Genomic DNA, 22992 nt, shown 5'->3' with positions numbered 1-22992 from the left:
CCCCGAATATTTGTGGGTTTTCTCCTGGCACTACGGTTTCCCTCCCGCTTGATAAAAAAAAAACATGAAAATGGAATTGTCCAATATATCCCAATTCAGAACTCTCTTGAAAGAGTCCTGAGACTGAGGATTTCTGGGTAATATAAAGGGCATTATATTCTTATATTATTTTATTATTTCCCTTCTACGTGACTTTACCGAAAGAACCAAGAATATGAATCCATGCAGTCACGAAAGCTTTAAATCAAAATAAAGGGCATTGTTATGATATTCATGGATTTTCCCTTTAACATTTTCGCTTGTACTCTCTGCTCCCCACTCCACCACACGACTCCCAATTGGCGAACATCTGCAGCCTACGAGACACAGATGTGTATGTTGCTGCACGTGTCTGTAAACTCTTCCCCGAAATTGGCAATAGAAGGCCCGCGAGCGTGATATTGATTGAGAAAATGGCAGGGATTTTGGCAGAATGAAAACCAAATGGTGGAATTACATCCTCGGCTGATCAAAAATAACCACTGCGAATAGAGAAACCAACCACCGAGAGGTTGTTTAAGTGGAAAGCCACGTGCTGGAAACATTTCCTCGATCCATATGTTATGCATTGTACCAGTTTGTGGCACGAGGCATCTCCACGCAGGCTTTGTAATTCCAGAGCACCGCGGTTCGTCTTCACATGCAATTCAATGCTACAGCAAGACTGATGTGTGTTTTCTCATCAATTGTCTCCACATTGATTTCTTTGCAATTTCCTGCAGCAAGTGCACAACAATGCAGAGGCCTGTCAATGGCACGTACATATATATTTATAAAAGCATAAAGAGGCAGGCCAGGTTTTACTGGACACATACATACAGACATAAACAAGCAATCGTAGTTCTGCCGATGAGACACTGTTGAAACCTGTCTAGAGTTTGCTTGCATTAAACCAATTTTGATGTAAGTATGTACTCACAGAAGGTCCTGTGGCTGATAGAAAGTATAAATATTACTTATTACGTGGATAAACAGGGATAGGATGGAGGCATATTGTCTGCTTATATATGTTGTTGCTTCTGTTCTCCAAAATTATGTTCATTATTTCGTGTTATATTCACATAAATACAATTTTTTTACGATGGGAGTTTTAAATATGTTGGGGGTTGAGATATAACGTATTTCAAATTAGTGTGCCCGGCTGCCATCAATACACTTACGTAATTATTCAAGTAATACGTGAATATGGAAGCGCTGGAGTCATGGAGTTATTTGGCCACCTTTTGGTGGAATGATGGTGGCTGGTCTTGAGGAAAATTCCACATTTTGCAATTCAGGGGCAGCCAATTCCATACAAAAATGAACGCATCCTTCCACGACTCGTGCCGCAACTAGGGAATGGCCTAAGTGCACAGGGTTACGGTGAGGGAAGCGTGGAGCCAACGATGGTGAAAGGTTTCCACAAATGTTCATACCATTTCAAGGGTTCGGCTGAATTGGGCTCTCAAGGGCGTGGACTTGTGCAGGTAGCTGAGAGGGCATGGTGGCCCATTCTGGCCAAAGTTATTGGCACGTTTGATGCCTCTCCCTCCAGTCACATTTTCCTCTGTATTTCAACGAAAAATTAAGATCAACTTTTTTGCTCCTCTCAACTTTGCAGCAAGCGGTGGAATGGAGGCACGCATGCACATGACGATGATGACAGTGATGATGAAGACAAAGAGGAAGATGATAACGTTGATGACGTTGCTGTTACCATTGCAGCTGCTGCTGATGACGAAGTTAAAGATGATTTTGAAAAAAATCAAGCGAGTATTACGACTCATTTTCAAGAGCGTTTGACATCTGGGGGGGGGGGGATAACAACACTCAAAAATCCACACACGTAGAACCCACTTGCTGTGCTGCCTGCTGTACATATTCCATCTCAATGGGTTCAGAAATCAGGCGATCCCACAAAAGGCACACAGTGTTTGCCCCACGGCCATGGCTTATAAATGCTAACCAACGATGCACAGCGAGCGGTGCGAACGTGTGCAGCGCTGCTCACTACTTCGGTTAGGCCAAAGACCGCAGCCACAGGTGAGGTCACCGAGGTTAATGGGATCACAGCGCTGCTCTCACCTGGCAGTGGTGAGACAACATTTCCAATCTGGTGCAGGCTCAAGCTGAGTAGCCACAGGCAAGCCGCATGCTGCCATTCTGTCCCCCTCCTTTAACATTTTGCTGAGCCGCCAAAACTGGACATCTGTGGAAAAAAAAATAGTGCGTCATAGCTCATCGGATTCCTCCAGTCTAAATAAAGATTCTGATTCTGAACATGTAGCTCAGATCACACCTTTACATGGGGTCATCAGGATATGTATTTTCCCAGGTAGGGTGGGGTGATTGCACAGTGGTGCGCTGGTCAGTTTGTTCACTCTCACGCTGGGTAGATGAGTTTCACACCTGGACATGGCTGGCGGCAGTGGCGAGTGATATCCAATTTTGGTCCTGGGCCAATCGTCACCAATATGCTCTGACCAGCGTTGGGAAAGTGCGGTTGAGTTTGGTGAAAAAACGCCCTTAATTGGCAAGGCACTGCGAGACCTTCGGCAGTGGATTAAGAGAAGGGGCTGGTTTCCTCTCACGTGTACAACGCTCAGATTAACACCGAGGCTTTGCGCGACCAATATCATCCATTAGAGGTTTTTTTTGGGTTAGATCGCGTAAATATATAACTGTGTCGTTAAAACCCGCCACCACCCGACAAGCCAACTAGTAAGGGGTTGTCACGTTAACAGAACGTGGCCAATTCGTCACTAGTACAGCACACCGGTGTGTTGGAGAGCCAAGCCACAACATTTACAAACTGAGTACGACGTTTGGCCAGTAATCACAACTAGCTTCCTCAGGCGACAGCCAGATTTGCGGAGAAGTACACAAATCTGGCGACGCTCCTTAAAAATGTAAGCCGTCGCCCATCCCAATGCATGCCCCTCTTGAACAAGAGTACTGAGACTCGGTCAGGCTTGCCTGGATAAATAAGTGACACGTGATGCACGACACCACTTTCCTCGGAGGAGAACCGTAAACAGGTCTTGAACATCATTTGTAGAGATTGCTTTCTGCTGAGTGGCTTACGGGTTGCCAATATAAATGTATCTCAGAAGGGAAGCCCACGTGACAATTTAGTGTATTGCCCAATGTGAGCATTTTCTAAAAGGTGGCGGCTGGGTGGTTCAGAGGTCACGGTGCTGAGCCAGCAAAATTGAGGACCTGGGTTTGAATCCAAGCCTGTGTAAAGAAACAAGGTTTCTCAGTTGACCGTGGATGTGTGGTCTCAGCCACAGCCACAAAATGACTGCATGCAAAAATGATGACGTTACATTTGTTGCAACGATTAATATGGGAGAATTTTAAAATATCAGTTTCCCTGCCATGCAATAAACATCTCTCCACAGCAGGGCGTGTGAAAAAGTGCAGAGCCCCTATGGGGCATATCACCTGAAGCAATCTCAGAATCAGTTCTGTGATATCTACTTATCTCCTTCTGAAGGCCTTTATTTAACACGGGGCGGTGCCCTGATTTGCGAGAGGTTTCATTATGCCATGTGGTGAAACGAAAGCGCGTTTGTAAAATAAAAAAATGTTGAACAAGAAATAAGAAACTTACTTTATGGAAACATATATGGCGATGATGAAATTACTCTTTCAAAAAGATGACGGTGATCGACAATTCATGTTACGAATTGTCTCAGAATCGTTTATGTGTTATGGAAAACTGTATCATGTGCCATATGTTGGACGTCTCAGTCTGGATTTCCAAATGAAAATATCGAATTATTTATGTTCAGCAGCAACTCCTGGCACACAATTAAACATTGCATAGGACAGATGTCCACATTTGTTCAACTAAAGAGCCTTCCTCTTGACTCAAGATGTCCCAATTAAGTTTGCTATGAAGGAGAACCACGAATTGTGCAGCAGCAAAATCACACGCGGCAATCGTCATCATCACAACACCGAGCACTCTGTTAATTGTTTCAGAATCTAAGCTAAACCAAAATTTTAATTTTCACCAGGTAAGGTCTACAGAGCTCTCTGTGGAGAGCGACCTGGCAAAAAAAATGATAGCTCAACAAAGTGGCTAACCACGTCGGAATCTACAGCAGCCAGACACCCTAAACGCGTGTTTCTAAACTTGGATGGGTAAACCGGAAGGCCCAGGAGAAAAAGCCACGTGACCACGGGGAGAGAGACACGCAAACTCCAAATATACAACAGGCGTCAGAGTCGGGATCGAACCCACGACCTCCTCCATACAAGACAAGGGAGTTAACACCTTTCCACCTTGGCGCCCATGACAGGCACTTTGTAAGTTGATCATGAAACCCGACATGCCCTCTGTGGGCATGCGACATACAAGTGGGTTTAGGGGCAGGCTCCATTTCGAGTGCGTAAATCTCCCTTACCGTGGGCCACAGAGTACAAAGTTTGGCTCTCCGCTATTCTCACCAATCGGCTCGGAACACAATTACACCACACTGTAAGGTCATTCGCTTCGTCTTTGTCTCCGTGACGTGTTAATATCAACTTGCCTAGAGGAGCAACGTACGTGACTTGTAGCACACGCAGTGTCTATTTATCTTACTAGCCGAGTGCAAAATTAGATAATGTGCCCAGCCAGCATGATCTGCTGATTTGGTAGACGTGATATGTTTCACTTGGGAGGAGCTGGAGAGAGCACTGTAATGGGCCCTTGGGAAAGAGCTTTCTTAATTCATTCACTTATATCAATTCCTGACACCAACCTGAGAAATTTTAAAAGAGACAACATGGCTTTTAAAAGACAAATTGCTCGTTTCTCTCCTTGAACTACAGCGTTGTTAATTACTTCGTATTATTAGTACGCGTTTGATGAATTACAAAATAATTTACAAAGCAAGGAAACAAATGCCACAAACAAAAACCACGAAGAAGATTTCTGGAGCTATACCAACGCTTTCTCGTGAGACTGCTGCATCGCGTGCGAGCTCGCGAGCGTTTACGCGAACGCGCATTTACGAGTGCACGCTCGCCGACACTGCGCGTGTGTGTGTGTGCACGGAGGGGGCCATCAGTTTCCCTTCTCCCCAACTATCGACACTTGAACACTCCATCAGCGCGGGTCGATGTCGCAGCATGCTTGTATCAGCTGTTCCTCCGCAGTGCAATGGTGATGTTGGCTCACGTGGGGTAGGGTGGTTGCCGATTGTCTGGGCTGCCCGCGTTCGGGATGCTCGGTTTTCTTTTTGGTTTGGGTGGGTGGATGATCTCACACGGGTGTGGTTGTGGGGGTTCGTTTCGTCAGGAGGGTTTTTGGTGGCGCTTGTGATTGGTGGGGGTGGAGGATGCAAATTTGGATTTCCAGGGCACATAGGCTCAAGGTATGGACCGGCTGAGGCTATGGATGAACCAATCGACGTGCTGGTGAAATGGGCACACAAACTGTGGCTGTGAACCTGTTAAAAGGTAGCACGAAACAGCAGGGCATGCTCAGTCCGAACGCTATGTTTTAAAGATTGATCACAGTACATTGCACGAACATTTATTTATTAACACTACTGCAAACACGTGTGAACTTTCTGTCATTGCCTATACTTCCTTGAGGTTGTCCAGGTAACAAAGGACAATTGAAATGACCGGATTGTATGAATTGCATTTGGATGGAAGACTCCGTGGGAATACAATGTGTCGTATTCTTGCGCTGTGGAGGTAGCCAGGTAATTGCACGACGTTACTAGATTCTTGAATCTATCTGTGGTGGAACTTTGCATGTCATTCCCCCGTGCACGTGTCAACACGGACATAAATAAAACTGGCCAAACATCCCAACGCAAGACCCTCCCGTGACACAAAAAAAAATCCTGAGACTCATTGAGGCTAACAAATTACATAATTACACAAATTACATAATTAAACAATGTCATTTGGATGAAAAAAATTACATCATTACCATCGTTCCAGTGCAGTGCCCGGTGGAAACATACTCCTGAGACTGAAATGAGGCTTTCGTGGATTAAGGACGTTATCTAATGGTGTGCTCTCATTCCGTACATACTTTGGATAGTTATATTCGCGTGTAAAACTAAGGAATGTATTTTCGCCTGTGAATTTGGTGAGTCTTGAGAATAGAATAGTCAATGCTTTTCCACCCCCAATAATTCACCCTTGCCCCGATCCCTGCATCTCAAACAAGAACAATGCCAGGCGTTACTGAAACAGAAACTTGAAGCTACGTGAAGCTTTCCACGATAAATAAAAAACATTTTCTTTAAAATTTCAGCTCTTTGCCAATCCTCTGCTGGATGAAATCCTCTCCAAGCCGCGCGAGTGTTGTGTGTTGTGTGACCACACTTCGCCATGCTGATCAGTGTGGGTTGGTGAAGGCGAGGGGGTTGCCTCGGACTGGCTCAGGTCATCATCTTCATCATCACTGGCGATCACTCGGGGTCGAGTTTGATTGTCCTCCTGGTAGGTCCTGTTTTTGCATTTTCAAATGGCTGAAGAGGCCGATCTGAGAGCCGCAGATTCTGTTGCATTGTGGGCAAGGGTCACGTGATGGTGGTGAATGATGGCTGGGCCTTCTTGGTGGTAAGCCTCACCTTGCGTTGTTGGCGCTTTTCCTCTACGGTACGGTGAAGATTTTTTTTCAGAGAGTGCGACCCCCCTCACTCAATGGGAACCTTGGCCAGGACTCTAACTCAGGTGAGTGGGTTCATAGCTCACCGCACGAACGCCTGCGTCACCTTTTCCATCATAAATAAAGGGTGGCTTTATGAGATGCTGCCGTAGAGCGATGACCAGCACAGTGGACTTGCAATCAAGAAGTCGCCCGTTTCGATTTCCCAGCATGGCAGTTGAATCAATGGGCAAGTTCCTCCAATGCCCTCGTCTCTGTGCGCCCAGACGTCTGAATGGGCGCACCAGAGTAAGTCAGTATATTGTCTGTGATGGGGTAAAAGTGTGAGGACTCCCACCTCTCTCAAGGGGTCCGGCCAGCATGGAAGAGAAGGCCAAAATTCACTCTGTACGAGCTTTATAGACATGCCTCTTATTGAGGCCATTCCACCAGCCATGGCATGATAAATCAATTTCAGTGCTGTACCTTTATCCTTCGTATTATTCAAGCATCTCTCTTATTAGCCGGTCTGCTCTGTATGTGGATAAAGAGTGTTTACAGATATTTTCAGAGTAACCTTGATGCACCAACATCTGAATCGATGAATTAAATGAGCAAAAACCTTCACACGAAACAGAAGCATGAACTCAATGTTGAATGAAATGTAAATGCAGGATCTTGAAATTTCCAGGGTCAAGGGGCCCTTTTTGTCCAATAAATGAACATGCATTCTGCCAATAATGCATTGACTCCAATCTTAGCAGTCACCGTTATTGCTAACGAGTGGGAAATGCAGCAGCTCCATTTGCACACAACTACAGCACGGCGAACACAATGTACATTTCTGAAGTTGCACAATTATCTTAGAATGGTGCATAATCTAGGTTTATATCACGAATTACCTCGCATTGTATCTATGATCTTACAAGTAAGATTGGCTGTACGTGAGTGGGTGGGCATTTATGTATTTAATATACACAGACACGTAATTGTGTTAACACGAGTAACACTAAGTGTTTTTTTTATATATGTTTTTATTCACGCTGTTTGAACCGCTGAGTTATTGAAAATGTGATGTCACATTTAGATTCAGCACCCTTGAAAACCTTCAGGTGCAGAGTAGGCCTGGGTTTAATTCGTGAAAAACAAACTTTACAAGTCGAAATTTTGGTTCATAACATTTTTCTAACCTTGGAGGGGAGGGGTGGTCGATGGGCTGAGTCAACCACCAATCAGGACTCAAACTCGCAACCTTCCAAATTGCGAGCCACTCTCTCACTCACGGAGCCACGAGGCTGGATTTTGATGTCAGAATTAAAATAATTGCCCTGAATTCATAATTCAGTTTGCTAATAACTCTGCAATTGCTTCCTCGATACACATATGTAATAGACATGCAAAGGCAACGACAAAGATCCCCCGTGTAGCCTCAACAGACTCTTGGGGCAAATGCTTTTAGCGAGCACGTATGAAGGCAGACACGGTACACGAGGGAGTGGGTGACCAGCATCACACCCGAAAGCCTTTATCTATATAGTGGCGATGTTTACAGACCGCACCAGCTACTCGTTTGAGGCTCAGTCGCCCTTGGGAAGGCCCAAGACCAGTTAAAATGTTCAGCACTGTTATTGGTCGTGAGCGGGGATCGAACTCAGATCGCGTAGTATGCTAATGGCCGCGCCACCGCTCCCCACATACGTAAACACATAAACACGCACATACAGATTCATGAGTTGTATCTCATAAACCAACTCAACGAAAGCAGTTTTTTCTGTATGTCAATGGTACGAAAAATAATTAATGAAATCCACCTGCCAAACTATTGATTATACATTCAATTATTTTGACACACTCGGCCTTTTGTCTGAGCCAGACATACTTTTTGAACCCCTGGATAATATATAACATGGATACGCTGATTTATTGTGAACATACACATGAACACATCTAAGATATATATAGAGAGATGATCACGACTCAGGGAGCAAGTAATGTACCTTCTAAAGATGTTCTAGATGGGCTAGAACGCTGACGTTTGGCACGTATATTTTGTACTCGGGTGTCAATATATGGTGGATTTGTATTCGGGTCCTCCGCTGTTGGCCTCCACATATAGAATTTACATCATGTGTTTAGCGTATTTGGCTCGTATCAATGTCCACATGATAAGCCACTTCGTTGAGCTATCATTTGCGGCCAGGGCGCTTCTGAAAAAGAGCTACATAGCTCAGTGGGCCTCACCTGGTAAAATTCAAAAAGGTTAGTTTAGTTATAGCCAGAGGTGGACATGTGAATGTAGAAGCTCCTGTATTAAATCGATTTGTCCTGCAGCCCATGTTCACTGCTGTATCCCCTCTGCAAAAACCGCACACAGTACGAATAGGGAACCGTTTTGAATAGTTGCGGTACACATATTGGGAGTTCTGAGAAGTACCGTTGTAGCATAGAGTTGGAAATCGGAGCACTTTGTCCATCGTTCACAGCTCGAAACAAAGAACAATGCTGAATGTGTTCCTTCCATAAAGACAGGGTTAGCGTAAAATTCTAAATTCGTTCAAATCTCAACATAAACACCTTTCAATGCAGGTTACTCAACAATACCAATATTTGATTTGTGAAAAGATTATGATTGGAATGTTAATTCAATTAACGATTGTCATTTGTAAAGGTGAGGATTTGAGTCGGAGGGTTGTTTGAAAGCTTCGCGTTGGATTGCTCTGGGGAAATCAAAGTGGGACAAAAATACCCCCCCCCCCCCCAACCATCAACGTCACCATCAACATCGTCCTCATCTTCATATTATTTGGGTCTTTCGGTAAAGTCACGTAGATAGGTTCAAAGAAAATAACAAAATATAACAAAAAACGACGACGTTTCGATCGCAACACAAACGTCTGTTTCTCCTTCCTCTTATTTTTTCTTCCTGATGACGAACGCTTGTGTTGCGATCGAAACGTCGTAGTTTTTTCATATATTTTTGTCATTTTCTTTGAACCTATTTACGTGACTTTACCGAAAGACCCGAAGAATGTGAACTCCTGCAGTCAGGAAAGCTTTAATTCAAGATCGTCGTCGTCATCATCTCCATGACGCCCGTTGAAGTATCTGGCACTGCGATGACTCTGGCTCAGGTCGCTCTACTTTGTCATCTCACAGAGGCTGTTGACTATGCTCACCTAATGGTTGCCGTGTTGGCAGTTGTTACACAAGCACAAATTACCAGAACTCAACACATTTGTCAATATCACCGCCTTAAAAAGGAAAAAACAATGGCAGGTGATGCTTGGGGCCATGGCCTGTTGTTTCATATCTCTGCTATAAAGGAGCACTATTTCTCGGCACGTCAAAAACAAGGAAATTGGGTTGTAAAGATATATATGAAAGCCGACGTTTCAAGCAATGGCCCTTCTTTAGGGTAGAGAGATTATGGGCCACTGCTCGACATGTCGCCCGTTATATAGATATATATTTTGACACGTGTCTACACGTGTGCGCGTATCCCCATTTCCCTCTTCGGGCATTATTATTATCGATGAATGTGTTTGTCTCAATCAAAAATGAATTGGCCACAAGATCATTTTTACGGGCTTGATGTTGAGATGGAGAGAGAGTGTTGCTGCTGCTGCTGTTGGCTCGGCGTGCGACGCACTGGGGGGGGAGCGGGCGGGGCGGGTGACAACTGGATTCCTGACGAAGCTCGGAGCAAGGTTTCGCATTGTCTCCATTAGCGGTCTGGAACGCGCGAATACGCACGGAAGGTCACATGAGCGACGCCAGTCAATGTAGGCAAGCCAAGATGAGGTGAGAAGTGGAGGGGTTATGATTTTGTGTAGGTTGTTGTTGTTGTTAAGGGATGGACACGACCTATTTCTAATCGCCCATATAATTGCGAGCATTGCCTCGGGCCCAAGTGCCATGTATGTTGTCGGGGCCTCTTGCGGATAACATGCGTCACGTGAAGGAGGTCGCTTTCTGAAAATCAATGTTAATAAATAAAGGCGCGGAAACAAACCAAACAGGAAAATCCTGCAACAGACGTATGATAAATCAATAAGGTGGAAGGGACTTTCCAAAAAGTAAAGGGAAATGATGGAAGACGATAAATATACTGAGAACACAGCAAACATGGTAGAATAACAACAAGGCATATGCAAACACGGATGTGATTTAGTATGCGCGCATCTTAATAACCAAAACGCCAACATGTACACACAGAGTTCACGTGTACACACGTGAGGTCCATTTATTGACAATAGAAGATGTAACAAAAATTGTATAAGTGCACAAAGGGTGCACGGAAAGGCGAAGGGCATGAAGAGACATTCATCAAACAGTGGATAGATCGTGGCTGATGCTGTTGATGATGATGAGATAAAACACACACGCATGTATGTGTTGACAAGTTGCCCTATTTTAACCAAAATATATTTATTTTGGACCGGCATCACCTTGTCGGGCTCATCAGCAGAATCAAGCAAACTCAACAAACACCGTTACTTCACCAAAGCTTGGACCTAAACGGTGGCAGGGAGCCGGCAGCATAAGTGGCTGGCAAAATGTTCGCCACGGTGGCGAGATGTCAACTCCCTCGCCTAGTGTACATGAGGCCGTGGGTCCGATCCCGACCCCGACCCTGATGCCAAATATATGGAGTTTGCATGGCTGTGTCGGGTCGAGAAGGGTTAACGACACGCCTTTTTTAAATCCTTTATATTAAGTTCGCTTGCTTGCTTGCTTGCGTGCTTGCTTGCTTGCGTGCTTGCTTGCTTGCTTACGACCGTGCAAATCTTTCGGTCGTTTTTTAACCCACTTCCCGTGATCCAATCGAGCTGACATTTTCCACACAGACTCGTTGTGCGAGACAATTAATGTTCGTTAAAAAAAATTCCCAAAATTTTACACTTTTTAGGCAAAAAAAATTATTTTACATATATTCAAATACAACTCATTCATGGCTTTGGCTGAACGTCACAGTGTAAGAGCCCAGAGCGTAACCCCTCCACAGGCCATGGCGGAGTAGCGCAGTTGGTAGCGCCCTTGCTTCCCATGCCAAAGGTTGCGGGATCGATCCCCGCGTCCTCCACAGGCGAATATATTTTTAAATCCTTTATATTAAGTTCGCTGCCACGCATATAAAGGATTTATAGTGAAAAACTTTGTTTTTACGGATTGTACTTATTTACATTACCTAACCCAAAATTAAAAAAATATGAATCACTGGCATTATTAATACATAATGAAAATAATACTAGCTCAGTATTTCGGCCAGTCATCGCATCTTCATACTTGCGTTCGTGGAAAATGTCAATTGTCGTCAGAAAAATTTCATTCTGCACCAGAAATTCCAAACGGCAAAGTGCCCTTTCAAAAGCCAGGGCCATAATTACTGCACGTTAGCACGGTTGGCAAAGTGCTTTTCATGCCTGTGTGCCCTTGCATACTGGTCTCCGTGAATGTCACCTGCATGGTCGTGTGAGCCGTGGGGCTTTACGGGCAAGGGCAGCTCACCCCAGCTGGACATGCACAGGGGCGCAGCCACTATGCATGTTGTCGGACATCTACGAAAAAATTTACCCGTAAAAACAAAGTTTTTCACGATAAATCCTTTATATGCGTGGCATCGGTTTTATTTTATTATTCATTTCTGTTTTTCTTGAGTAAGAGTTTCATTTTTATCACATTGGTATTTTAAATTAAATATGACTTTTTTTTTTTCTTAAAAAGTGGAAAATTTTGGAAAAACATTTTTCACGAAAATAAATTGTCACGCACAACGAGTCTGTTTGCAAAATGTCAGCTCGATTGGATCACGGGAAGTGGGTTAAAAAACGACCGAAAGATTTGCACGGTCGTAAGCAACAAGCAAGCAAGCAAGCGCGCAAGTGAACTTAATATAAAGGATTTAAAAAGAGATTTATAGCTAGTCAGATTCCACCACGAAGAATGAATAAATATTTCCGATTTCTGATTCTTTTTGGCGTTCTCTGGTCTAAACACTTTGACACGAGGTTATCAAGAAAGCTCTCTCCGGTGTGGACCAATCAGTTGAAAAGACAATGCCATACATTATCAGAGCATGTTTTTGTTTGCATGTTCACCACAAGTACTGTGTTGTGGTTAATGCAGAGAAGATTCCTTGCAAAAAGGTTTCTGTTTGGTGTTTTAAAATCTGAACACCTGTTTCATTGCCAGAAAGGGTAAAACCTATTTTTTTATGGTTCTGAAAGGTTTGTATATGCAGTGCTCCTCAGAGACACCCACAACATTTTGGATGTGTTCCACAAGGTGATATAAAATTCTGTTTAAACTGACAAGAGAACCTTTATACACACAGCAGCGCAACAAACATTAGTCTCCGCACTCGGCACCCAGTAGCTCTGCGGATTTTACATAACTATGCCAGAGTTGGAACACTTCTTATCCTTGCAAAGTGGAGGGGAGAATTTCACGGATTCGTTTGTGATGTAGAACAATGAAATGACCCCAGGAATCGTTCACGAGTGGGACAACGCCAACTCCTATTAAGGTGTGGCGGATGTGACGTTGTCGAGAGACGTGTAAGCTAAATGGACCTCTCATCACTGTCATAGACATCTGCTAGAATTAACACATAGTGGGCCGCTGTGTGTCTCTATTTAAAGTATGTATTTAGCTGCTATAAATGTCCACGTGATTCACCACTTCGTTGAGCTATCATTTATGGCCAGGTCTCTTCTGAAAGAGATCTATAAAGATCTGTGGGCCTTACCTGGTAAAATATAAATAGTTGTTTACAAAAAGTGTCGTTTTAGTTTTTTTTTGTAAACAACTATTTATATTTTACCAGGTTTTTTTTTTAATTATAACTCAACGAAGTGACTTATCACGTGGAAATGTATAGCAGCCAAATGCTCTAAACGCATGTTGATTCTAAATGTGGAGGGCAAAACCGGAGAGAGGCATACAAACTCCAAATAAACAGGCATTAGGGTTGGGGTCGAATCCAGGCGAGGTATCTCACATCCTGCCACTGTGGTGGCCTATAAAAAAAAAATAGTTGAACAGTTTTAGTATTCGAGGCAGTAAGCCCGGTAGCCTTTTGTAGGTAGGGTACATTCTGACTTCCACAGTGTGCCTATGCTTCTGTACCCGAGCATGGGACACAAAGCAGCAGAAAGCATCATCGTGGTTTTAGGGCATCGGTCTAACGTTCGTTTGGCGACGGCTTAAGGGATGTCCTGGTGATGATTCACACATTCGTGGAGCGGGGAATCTGGCCGGGAATGTTATTGAGTGTCAAGCGAGCGGCAGGGCAGATGTGTGACTCGACTGTTCGACTCGTCACGTTGCGCGTCTTAAATCTCGATTATTAGTGGACGCCATTTAAGTAACAGGAGGTAGACAAAGCCTCCTCTCTTTTTGTGATTTCATAATTTTTGTTATATTAAATTCAAAAGCCTAAGGCTTCGTTTTAAAATTAAAGTACTCCAACAAGAGATAATGATGCGCCTTTGGTCATGCAATAACGCCTGGCTGTTGTTTCACTGATTTATTAGCCGATCATAAAGATTGCTGAGATGTTGTCTGTTTTATGTTCTTTTGAATATACACTTCTGAGTCACTCTCGAGTCATTTCTCGGCTATTTCAATATCCAAAACTTTCAACTTTGTTTTCTTGCCACGCTCCCACATTCAATGAAATGTGAGCGAGCCCAGATTGTGAACTGGGCACGTGAGCTCAGCCGGTATTCCCACGGCAGCCTGATGTGCGCCGTACGTAACCAACCGTGATCATTGGATGTGCGGGGGAAGGACAAGACACGGAACACAAAAAGCAGTTCTAAGGAAATGAGTTTTCAATCTAGATTTAAAAGTCCATAGCTCGCAGTAGCTTTCTAATATCGCAAGGAAGAGTCTCACAGGCCAAGGCTGCACCAAGCGGGGCGTGTAACCTGCTTTTAGTGATCCACGTAGCTCACTATACTACGGGAGATGCACCCTTGTATCCCCAGACACACTTGGGATAAAGTCGTGACCTCACAAGAGTCAACGCGTAACAAAAGACACACGGCCAATAGTGCTTGTGTTTATTTTGCCCTTTTTTTTTTAAAGACACGGCGAGAAAATGTACAGACTATATTTTAGTTTGGAGTAGCATAACCTAAACCCATGCGTGCATTAAACCTTGTTCGAACGGAGATCATGATTACTTCCCTCCTGCCGCTGATGGGCGAGGGAGTGAAGGGGAGGGGGCTCTACTCATTCGACCACACGGCTCTTGAAGTAACGGGGCAGCCAATGAGCCATGCAGGGAATTGTTTTTGAATTGTCATCGCACGGATCGGGTCCAATTTCTAATTGTTGTGCAAATGTAGCATTTGATGACCAATGAACCCTCACCAAAGACACTCGGCTCAACTGTTGAAAACCTCAAAGCCACTAATTTCTCAAGACCAATGCATGCATTTAAGGTCTAAGTGATGGAATGGCATTCAAATGTCTGAGTGATAGAACATTCTATTTTTGAAATGTATTGAAGGAAAATTCGAAGTAATTTCTGGTCAAAAGAAGTGTGCAGCGATCACATTAAGATACACGCGAATGCAAGGTAGATTATACAAGCACAGGATATTTCGATTTAAAGCTTTCGTGACTGCAAGGATTCATCTTCTTGGTTCTTTCGGTAAAGTCACGTAGAAGGGAAATAATAAAATAATACAAATAAAACAATAAAATGCTCACGAAGTTTCGATTGCAACACAAGCAATCATCATCCGACGGACCTGTTCTTCACCTGAGGACGGCTGCTTGCGTTGTGACCGAAATGTCGTGAGAATTATTTTACTATGTTTATTCTTTATTGTTTTATTATTTCCCTTCTACGTGACTTTACCGAAAGAACCAAGAAGAAAAAAAACACAGGATCGTTTGCATTGTCATGTTTATCCAGAAGAGGACAGAAAATGACTGAGAGTAATTGATAATGCTCACGTATATCAGCATCAAGGATGGCCTCAAAAAAGTTCGTGAGCCCATTTCCTGAAATTTGTGTGGTTATTTTTTTCCCAATGCTTTTTAATGTCCACGGTGATTGAGCAAAAGTTGTTTTTAAAGTGATTCCAGTGCGGAGGCACATAACGATGTGCAATGAGCACTGCCCAATTCCCATCAGCCCTGAAAGACATTGGGACACCCGAAAAAAAGTATACTAAGTAGGAAAGAATAGCGTCATCGTTGAGGGAACCATTTCCCGCGCGGTGTTCACGAAATCGCGCAAGGCATCCACGGTACGCCAAACGGGAGAGTGTTTAGGGGCAGCTGGAGCTGGGGAAATCATTATTGCAGAAATAGCCTATTACAGCATTGGCATATAACACTGGTCAACAAAAAAAAAATTCTGGCCTGGACTTTTGCAGCTGTTTTAGACTAATTTCAGGGTGCTGATTCCAAATCTGATCTCAGATTTGCTCTATCACATCTCATTTTTATGCTATCGGCATACCCCATTTTCATTGATTTTACCCGAAATTAACTCTGTCACTTGTGATGGCAAGTTGTTGCGAGTCAGTGACTGCTTTAGTGTTAAAATATGGTGCTGTATTTTTAGGATAGTGTGTTTATAATATCATTTTATGTAGATTTCCACATTTATTTAATATTTTTCTTCTGCAGTTTTTATTTAAAATGCAATATTTGACGTCTCAAAAACCTGATGTGGTGGACAAAAACTGACGCCAGATTCGGAATCAGCACCCCGAAATAACCTTAAAACCGTTGGAATACCTTATGCCAGAAAAAGTGTGTTGACCAGTGTTATCTGAGCTCTGAGGGCCACGCAGTTCTGCACCCTCCTGAACTGCGGCCTAAGCGTGATGGGTGGTGATGCGCCACCGTGCCCCTAACGGCATTCCCCCACCGTCTTGGACAATGCAATGAAAAGTAAATGTCAAAAAAAAAATCGTAACTAGTTGACTCCTTTCCCGCGTAGGTTTTCGCAGTTGTTGCTTCAACGGCTCTCGGACGGCGTCTGGAGTTGGTGCCACGTGTTGTGCGCCTCGTCGTGCCTTTGAAAACTAATTTCTTGATAATTGCTTTTTTGTGTTTAGTTTTGTTGTCTCCTGCGCCCCGCGCCTCCGATTAGCACGGTTGGCTACGTGGGTCTCGAAATAAGCTCTACATGGACACATTCATACTGCCTGCTAGGGACACCTTTCAGCAACTGCATTGAACTGAGCCGAATTGAACCGATTTCCTCAATTAGGTTCGTGAAGAAGCTCCCGGGGCGTGAAGCGAAACGTCACACTGGCGGGGCCAGTGGGGGGGGGGTTGGGGGGGTGCTACATGCCCCCCCAATGATCCGATCGAAATCCCTCATTTCGATCGGATCATTTGGGGTTTATTAGTAAGAAATCGGCATTTTGCGACCCCCATTGCCACTGTGTAGCAAATTATTACGTGCCAGAGACTCTATGAGATGATAGGACAATAGTCTGAGTCCATAATTGGCAATAAGTAACGGCAAAGCGGTTATAAGTTACTCACGGAATTGTGCGCAGTTGCGTATACAGTGCACGACTTCCCTGACGGCATTCACCTTCAGCGAGCGCGATGCCGATCACACACACGGTTCGAATTCGACCCTCAATCGATGGCTGCGCCATTGCCGCACACGCGTCGAATAAAAAGCAAGGGACAAGTCCTTACTCACTAACAACTCCTCTATCATTGTTCATTGCTGGAGGGGTTGCCCCCCATACCTGAAAATCCTGTCTGGTCATGATCTATGTCTGTGTGTGCGTCTTTATTAACACCTGTACAAAGATCAGGCATCGTCAGTGTAATGTTTAAAGTGTAGTGTTTTGGAACATCCATATACTCACATATGTTTAATTAGTACTAGTATCTTAAATCACGTCCACCAAGGAGATGGAGCAATAAAATCGGTTCATACGCAGGCGCTAGATGGAAATTTCTCATCGCAAGACTATGAGAGACAGCGGAGGGCTTGGGGAGGCCTTCATCTAGCAGTAGATTGATCATGGCTGATGATGAATTGATGTTGACGACATTTACAACTGTACCTTCATTAGAATTGGTAATTTCATAATTTCATTAATTACACACTTGTGTGGACTCCTGGTGGCAAAGAGAGGGCATTGCAGTGATGGGTTCTTGCATCTATCAGTGTGGAACCTTGAGAGTGATATCCGTCATGTGCGGGAGGGTGTGTCCAGGACATTTTTATTGCCCAGACATCAAACATTCCTTAATAGAATTCGCCCAACATCCCAATGCAGGAGCTCTCGGGAGAAAAATAATATTGAGACTCGTCAAGCCTTTATCTGGACACGTCAAATTACATCATTATCATCCCAATTGTGGGGCCCTCCTGAAACAGACTTCTGAGACTCAGTGAGGGGCACATGGATGAAGGGCCTCACCTCATGTTGTACTTTCAAGCAGTGTGTACTATATATATGTGTGTGAATTCATTTACATATTGAATTGGTCAAAGAGACTCAGAATAAAATATGCAATGCTCTCCCACCTTCAATAATTCACCCTTGTGGTCTCACTATTCATCTGTACCCTCCCATCCGCCCACGAGTCTCCCAAACTCCCTCACCCATCCAATTAAATTTAAATGACAACATCATTCACGCGCACTCGGGACCAGTAAAGGTAAACCCTGCGCGGACGTATTTTTCCTCCGCGCGTTTGCGGAGGCTCGCCACGAACTCTTGAAACTTGCGGATTCTCGCGCCGCGTTGACCGGGCCGCACGAATTTGCAGCAGCGGCTTGAACATGGCAGCGGCCTTCGAATTCGCACCGAAATCCCAACGTGCCACATTTTATTCCGGCACAATGGAAAAGATGAACCACGAGGCGTCGTCCGCTGGGAGAGCGTGTACAAATTAGGTTTACGGTTTTTTTTATAGAAATATATTCGCATTATTCTGTCTGCACCTATGTTTACGACGGACTCACAGGCCTCTTGCGGGGAGGCGTGAAGGCGTACGCGCCGGGGGAGGCTGCGACGTCCACCAGGGGGGTCCGTGCGAATCGCGCGAAATTAAAAAACGTGCGATCAAATCCTAGAAGGCTTTCCAGAGTGAAATCGTTCATGAATAGTAAAAAGCTATCTCGAAATGTTGTTATATTTCCCATTAGCAATTAGCGGGTTTTTTATATATAGATTAACATTTTCATTATTTTATATATATTTTTTATACGTGTGTGTGTGTGTGTGTATTTTGTTTATAATGTTAGGGCTGTGAAGGCATAGCTCTTGAGGGTGCCATGGCGGCGAGATGTTAACTCTCTCTCTCCTGGTATGAAGGAGGTTCATGGGTTCGATCCTAGGCTTGAGGCCTGTATATTTGGATTTTGCATGTTCTGACCGTGCTCACAGATTTTTTTCTCCGGATCCTCTGATTTTTCCCTCCACATTTAGATTTAACGTAACATTTTAAAGTATTTGGCTGCTATAAATGTCCACGTGACAAGCCACTTCGTTGATCTATCATTTGTCGCGAGGTCGCTTTTGAAAAAGAGCTACGTAGTAGCTAAGTTGGCCTTACCTGGTAAAAATTAAAAGTAGTTTTAGTTTCGCAGTATTCCTCTCCCAATACGGTGTGTGCGCAGTCATACGATTCGCCAACGAGCCGAGCCAAAGTGCGTCCCATGAGCCTGGTGGCCTGAGTTCGATTCCCGGCAACCCGCATTTTGACCAACCCGTCCTGGAAAGGTCCTCATCCAGCGATGAATTGACAAGAGCTCTACATTATTATATACAGCATAATACCTGACCAATGTGCCTCAGATTCTTTTTATAAACCGCTCAATATTTGTTTTGCCAATTGCATTAATATTGCGCTTTTTGGATCATGTAGTGAGACAAATTATTTTATATTCAGGACTGCTAACGATGGACGACCCACCCCGTGTTCGAGTCTAGCATTGGAAGATGATGTCTCAGAACTGCGTCTTAATTAACTACAAGTAGCCTCGTTGGCCATTATAGCAGCACTCCTTTCAATGCCCCACAGAGAGTGTCAATTGTGAATCAAACCGAAAACATTTACATTCTGAAGCTGGAATTGTTTGCCAAATTAAGTGAAAACACGTTTCACATCGATGTTGCATGTGCGTTGCAGGCATTGTTGACCAGGCTGAGACCATCAAATCGCTATATTTGGGAAGCCCGTTTCATCAAGAGCGTCTGCTCAGATGTGGGCCAAGGATCTCAGCAGTGCCGATTTAGTGTCTCTGCCTGCTGAGCCACCCAGCCACACGACTCGCTGACCCAATTATTTAAATGCATAGTGTGTATACCCACAAAACTAAGTACGACACTTCTTTTTAGGAATGAATTCCTGGCATCAGAATCAGAATAACTATACACGGAACTCCACTTAGATCATGGCCATATAACTGTCACTTGTACTATCAATCAATTCGCAGCATTCGATCTTTACAGAATTTTAAGGGACACTTCAAGTCCCCATCACCTCCCTCGCCTGACTTTGCAACACTGAGCCTGGCTCTGTGCCGTAGAGTCACGGTTATATCTGTCCGTGAGATATTGTACGCGTCACAAATAGCATTTTTTTGCTATTCCTCCTAGATGTTGAAATCAGGAGTTTGGATATTCAGTGTAATAAAATGTTGATTAATCGCCTGTAACAATGGACCACCTATTCGGTGTGCTTCTTAAAATGCAATTGTACGTCACGAAATCAATCACTACACTTCTCCAATGTGAAGTCTCTTGGAATATGATTCTGTTTCACCAATAATTGGAGGCTTGCAGTTCCCTTTCGAATGTGTTTAATGTGTGTGCGTACAAATAAGATGTGGCTCTCACGTATTCCCAACGTGGTCGAGGTTTGGTATTTTCTTTGCGGCCACAATCACAAACGATTGCTGCAATCAATGAGCATTCCCAGTCAGAGCGCACTTTATCGACAGAATGAAACGTCTCTTTTTTTCGGATTCGTCCAAATAACCCGCTCATAGGTCTAGAGTCCAGGTGCAGCGTAGCCACTAATTACAACATACAGCTGGGAAGCGATACTGGTTTAAAGTGGGGAGGGCAATACAGGAAAAATCATGTGTTCAGTGTTGTGTTTTTTAAAGATTCCCTCTTTGCCAAAAATCTGCTGAAGTCCTGTCCTTATTCATAAATCATTATACAGTTTCTGACAGGCTACAGAAACTAGATGTTAAAAAAAACCTTGTCCAAAGCACGCGCCAAGTTTAATGGATACATTTGCATACAAACTCGAGTCATACATCAAATACGGATCCTCCCTGCAACAAACCCCTCTGTCCTTCGGAGGGGAGGGATAAAAATGGATTTAATTAACCTTCTTCTATTGACAGCATTCCCAGTGGCAAGCGAAGTTAATTAACAGGGTTCCTTGTTGCTATCAAGAGTGTGTTTGCGTGCGCGCGCGTGTGTGTGTGCACACACGCGCGCACGCGGATTTATTCCTTCTCTGGGAGGTGACGCGGCATTCCATGGCGAGCGAGAACTGTCCATTCAAATGAAAGAAAAGAAAAACACAAGCAAGCAAATGCCGCTGTGGATAAGTTAAGAGAATTGTCTGGTTTGCTCCAGGAAGAAGAAGCAAGCCTCTGCTCTCGACGGCCCACGTGATTAATGTGCTTACGAGAGGCTGCAAAGAAGCACAGCGCGATAGACGAAACAAGATTTCCACCCCTTCCCGATCTTGAGAGAGTAGGCCATTGTACGCGCGACTCCCGTAGAGAGATGTCTGCTGTTATTGCAATTTTCCGTTGAACACTCCAATGCGCGAAGTGGCTGGGGGTGATTCACTCGGGGGGGGGGGGGATAGGGGGCGGGGAGCCGAAGCACTGAACCCAGTACTCTTGAAATTCCAAGTTCATATCAGGTAGCCACTTGAGATAAAACCTGGTCTTCACGTGCAGCGAGTTAATGGTCTCAGCTCGGTCGCATTAAAAGCCCAGTTTTTTTTTCTTATTCGAGAAATGTGGAGGGGAGGGGGAGGTTTGCACATTTGGCCTAGCTTGGCTTTGAAGGCTAAATTTGTACGGTATTTGATATGCAGCAGATACAGTGTATGCACAGAGACCACCAGTCACTTGGCTGTACGGCTGTTGAGCACGGTATTGTGCCCATAGAGTAGGCGTCTAACTATTCGTCAGACCATTAACTAACATCAAATTGTAAGGCAATTATGACACGCTTTTGAATTGCATGTGCATGCGACCATTTTTTTTCTGTATGCTGATGCTATGCGAACGAATGGCCGTTGTTCCATTTTGGCTTAGAGGAGGGAAATAATTTGAGATCATTCTTATTTTTTTTAGAGCAGCGAAAGAAAATAAATCGAATTCTTTTTTTATTTAGTCTCACAAGTTTGGCACCTACCATGGTCATAGATTTATTTTGCGAAAGAAAAACTGTGCACGTCGAAACAGAGAACAAAAAACAATACAAGTGAGACGAGTGTAAATGAGACAAATCATTCTGCAATGCACTGTTGAATTTAGCCATGGCCATGAAATTGCGACAGTCAACTGGCTAAAACCGTAGCGTTAGATATCTGGCAAAGATATTTGCTTTCATATCAGGTAATGCTTCTACATCAATTCTGGGTCCTGTGCTCCTCAGCGAGACACAACAGCGGTTTTACCGTCATGACGAATTACATCGTGAAAATAAAACCATCCCTCTCATCGCTTTCAACGGCACAATTATGACATACTCTAATTGGCAAGTGGCAGTTCTGGAGCGAAGGCAGTGAATGCACTTAAGAGCAACCATAAATCAGACGTTGAATGATGACACTTGTTGTGTGGCTAAAGGACGCAGCACTATGGGATCTGTTCACACGTTTTTGATCTGCGACAATTTTGCCCCTTCCACCCAGCGTGATCTCTGCTTGACTGGCGGAAGCTCCAGTAAACAAAGGATCCTTGACTTGGTCTCAGCAGGGTCCTCTCTCTGCCCATCGAAAGGAGAGAGAAAAAAGAGATCAAGAAAGGCTTAGCTTTCTCAGCCATGCACAGACATCCCTCACAGACATTCCACACCCATACATTCTTGGCGGGCATAACTTATTGAAAGCCCAATTCATTACTGCAGATGGAAGTCCTCAAAAAAGCTTTTCATAAGTTCAATTTATTACTCGGGGGAAGCCGATTACAAAAAGAGCTCCCATGGTTGAATAAAAGTATTGTTTAAAAAGGAAAAAAAAGATCAAACAAAAATAAGGAGGAAAGAGAATATATGTGCATAGTTTAATATATATACATTCTCACGGTTAAATTTGACTCCACACTGACCTATTTTGCATCGTAGGACCGCGAGAAACAGCGATGGTTTTGTGAGGTCTTCGTC

Source organism: Lampetra planeri, chromosome 26 (assembly GCF_965212315.1).
Source record: "Lampetra planeri chromosome 26, kcLamPlan1.2.h2, whole genome shotgun sequence".
NCBI classification, from domain to species: Eukaryota; Metazoa; Chordata; class Hyperoartia; order Petromyzontiformes; family Petromyzontidae; genus Lampetra; species Lampetra planeri.
This window is presented reverse-complemented; position numbering follows the sequence as displayed.